This window comes from Nerophis lumbriciformis, linkage group LG06 (assembly GCF_033978685.3).
Source record: "Nerophis lumbriciformis linkage group LG06, RoL_Nlum_v2.1, whole genome shotgun sequence".
Lineage (NCBI taxonomy): Eukaryota > Metazoa > Chordata > Actinopteri > Syngnathiformes > Syngnathidae > Nerophis > Nerophis lumbriciformis.
In genome coordinates this window covers 8,940,639-8,944,813 of record NC_084553.2, presented here as the reverse complement: position 1 = coordinate 8,944,813, position 4,175 = coordinate 8,940,639, and the positions used below count along the sequence as shown (strand labels likewise).

At 40.4% G+C, this 4,175-nt stretch overlaps 1 non-coding gene across 1 annotated transcript; it reads right to left on the bottom strand.

The window, feature by feature from the left end:
- Nucleotides 1-502: 502 nt before the first annotated feature.
- On the bottom strand, nucleotides 503-609 carry LOC133608973 (U6 spliceosomal RNA). Its single transcript, XR_009815655.1, has one exon. It is a non-coding gene; the product is annotated as a U6 spliceosomal RNA (small nuclear RNA).
- Between the last annotated feature and the right edge of the window lie 3,566 nt (nucleotides 610-4,175).

The following is a 4,175-nucleotide window of genomic DNA, read 5'->3' as shown; positions in this document are numbered from 1 at the left end:
AAACAATTCACAGGAAAGGTCAGTTCAAAAAGAGTTTGTAAAATAGTTCAAAAAGAGTTCCATGAAATTGTTCAAAAAGAGTTCCATGAAATTGTTCAAAAAGAGGTCGTCTGGAAATTGGGCAGATCCTGTCATCTCTCCGCTCTGAAGTCCTTGGGCCAGAACAACATCCTTCTGTTGATTACCATACATGAAAGAACACAAGCGCTCCAGAGAGTGGTGGCCCTTGCCCTCAGGAAATTGGGAACCTACAGGAATGCAAGTTTGGAGTTTAGGAGGAAGTGTAGAGACATTAGCAACATCTGGTAGGAAGCCCCCACAGATAGGAGTAGAGGATAGGGTTCAGAGGTTACCAGACTCAAACTGAAAGGAATAATGTCAAGCAAAGATTGACTGGCCAGACGGACCGGCTCCAAGGCTAGAACTACAAAGAGGAAGGGTCTTTGTGTAACAGGTATTTAAAGGACAGTTGTCGTAAAGAATAACTATTTTCTAATTGAAAAAAATTTGGAAACGCTTCACGAATTTGCGTGTCATCCTTGCGCAGGGGTCCATGCTAATCTTCTCTGTATCGTTCCAATTTTAGTATGTGTGTTACCGAGGTAACACATTTTTGTGGCGTGGCCCAATAAGTATGAATATACCGAATTTTTAATGTACGTTACAGACTCGGTAGCGGTGTTACGACATTTTCGCCATAGAAATAAAGAATTTATTGTTCATTGTTCTTTAACTTCATGTTTCAGATCATGTTTTTGTGGAGTCATGCTAAGAAAACTTTTGTTTTAAGTTAAGTTTAAGTTAACCTTAACTTAACTTAAAACAAACGGTTACGCAGTTTGAGCTGGTCTGGTAGGGGCTGATGGGAAATATATGCAAATTAATATTATGACGCTGTGTGTTCCCATTGGTGTCTCGCCATAGGCCCCCGCCCAAGGTGGCTGTGGAGATGGCCTGACGAAAATAACAGAAAGAAATAAAAACAGACAAATTCATGTGCTGTGCGCCACACGGGAAGGATTGGCCACGATGGCGAGCAGTTTGTCCAGTGTTGCAGTTGTCCTTCCAGTCCAGTCTGCTATTCAAGTGGACTCCCAGGTACTTGTACTGCCGCACTACTGCTGATAGACAAACTGTTTATTGATTTGTTGTTGTATTTTAAACAAGCAAAGACACTGAAAATGTGTGTCATTGTTTGTGCTACGTCGCAAGCAAGTGCCATTTAGTGTTTTCAACCGGTAGTAGAAGTGCCGTTCCGTCTTCTAGCCGTCCATAGCGGTTCTACTCTTAATCAGAGGTGGGTAGAGTAGCCAGAAATTGTACTCAAGTAAGAGTACTGTTACTTTAGAGATTTATTACTCAAGTAAAAGTAAGGAGTAGTCACCCAAATATTTACTTGAGTAAAAGTAAAAAGTATGTTGTGAAAAAACTACTCAAGTAGTGAGTAACTGATGAGTAACATACACACACACACACATATATATATATATATATATATGTATATATATATACATACATATACATTGATATATACGGTATATAATTGATATGTATTTATTTTGCTGTTTTTGTTTACATGTTAAAGATGTTTTAATGAATATACATGCATGTTTAACATATAGATTACTTTCTTTCATGAAGACTAGAATATAAGTTGGTGTATTACCTGATTCTGATGACTTGCGTTGATTGGAATCAGACAGTAGTGATGATAATGTCCGCGTTTTCAAATGGAGGAGAAGAAAAGTTCCTCCTTTCTGTCTAATACCACATGAAAGTGGTGGGTTTTTGGCATCTTATTTGTCCAGCTTCCATATTCGTTTTTATACACTTTACAAGAAATATATTGGCGTCAAACTCCTTAGCTTGCTAGCTTGTTTGCGCTGGCTTTCGGAGACTCTTGTTTTGAAAGCGCAGGCGCGATGGAGCGGCACTTTTATTGTGAAGACAGGAACTGTGCGGTCAGTCTTTAGGCTTTTGACGGGATGTACGGTTGAAATAAAGAAGTATCTTTTTTCCTTCACACTTTTGATTGATTGATTGGAACTTTTATTAGTAGATTGCACAGTACAGTACATATTCCGTACAATTGACCACTAAATGGTAACACCCCGATAAGTTTTTCAATTTGTTTAAGTCAGGTCATGTGACCACCTGGCTCTGTTTGATTGGTCCAACGTCACCAGTGACTGCATCTGATTGGTGGAACGAAGTGAAACGTCACCAGTAAGGCAGGCACTTTGAAGGTCTGTCTGACAGACCAAAACAAACAAAGCGTGCATTAACAGATCGATAAAAATTAGTAGCGAGTAGCGAGCTGAATGTAGATAAAAGTAGCGGAGTAAAAGTAGCGTTCCTTCTCTATAAATATACTTAAGTAAAAGTAAAAGTATGTTGCATTAAAACTACTCTTAGAAGTACAATTTATCCCAAAAGTTACTCAAGTAGATGTAACGGAGTAAATGTAGCGCGTTACTACCCACCTCTGCTCTTAATGATTCTTCATTCATGACTCTTAGTAATGTTTGTGAGTTTTACAATATAACTACAACAATCATTGCTTACTAAACCATCCATGAGCATCCGCCGATATGTGCGATAAGTGGCCCACATATTGGCATGGAAGGCGCGACGGCACACCCTTAAAGGGGGACTGCACTTTTTGGGGAATGTTGCCAATCCTTGCGCAAGACAAGAACACATACCATCAATTCTTACACTTTTTCTTACACTTTGAGCCCTGCGGCTTACAAAATGGTGCGGCTACATTATTGATTTTTTTTTTTTTTTAAAACAAGCAAAGACACTGAAAATGTGTGTCATTGTTTGTGCTACGTCGCCATCTTATTATCAGTGGCCTAGTGGTTAGAGTGTCCGCCCTGAGATCGGTAGGTTGTGAGTTCAAATCCCGGCCGAGTCATACCAAAGACTATAAAAATGGGACCCATTACCTCCCTGCTTGGCACTCAGCATCAAGGGTTGGAATTGGGGGTTAAATCACCAAAATGATTCCCGGGCGGGGCCACCGCTGCTGCCCACTGCTCTCCTCACCTCCCAGTGGGTGATCAAGGGTGATGGGTCAAATGCAGAGAATAATCTCGCCACACCTAGTGTGTGTGTGACAATCATTGGTACTTTAACTTTATCTTTAACTTTTTATAGACAAGTGCCATTTAGTGTTTTCAACTGGTAGTAGAAGTGCCGTTCCGTCTTCTAGCCGTCCATAGCGGTTCTACTCTTAATGATTCGTTAATCATGACTCTAAGTAATGTTTGTGAGTTTTTACAATATAACTACAACAATCATTGCTTACAAAACCATCCATGAGCATCCGCCGATATGTGCGATAAGTGGCCCACATATTGGCATGGAAGGCGCGACGGCACACCCTTAAAGGGGGACTGCGCTTTTTGGGGAATGTTGCCAATCCTTGCGCAAGACAAGAACACATACCATCAATTCTTACACTTTTTCTTACACTTTGAGCCCTGCGGCTTACAAAACGGTGCGGCTACATTATTGATTTTTTTTTTTTTTAAAACAAGCAAAGACACTGAAAATGTGTGTCATTGTTTGTGCTACGTCGCCATCATATAGACAAGTGCCATTTAGTGTTTTCAACCGGTAGTAGAAGTGCCGTTCCGTCTTCTAGCCGTCCATAGCGGTTCTACTCTTAATGATTCGTCAATCATGACTCTAAGTAATGTTTGTGAGTTTTTACAATATAACTACAACAATCATTGCTTACTAAACCATCCATGAGCATCTGCCGATATGTGCGATAAGTGGCCCACATATTGGCATGGAAGGTGCGACGGCACACCCTTAAAGGGGGACTGCGCTTTTGGGGGAATGTTGCCAATCCTTGCGCAAGACAAGAACACATACCATCAATTCTTACACTTTTTCTTACACTTTGAGCCCTGCGGCTTACAAAACGGTGCGGCTACATTATTGCTATGTTTTTTTTTTTAAACAAGCAAAGACACTGAAAATGTGTGTCATTGTTTGTGCTACGTCGCCATCTTATAGACAAGTGCCATTTAGTGTTTTCAACCGGTAGTAGAAGTGCCGTTCCGTCTTCTAGCCGTCCATAGCGGTTCTACTCTTAATGATTCGTTAATCATGACTCTAAGTAATGTTTGTGAGTTTTTACAATATAACTACAACAATCA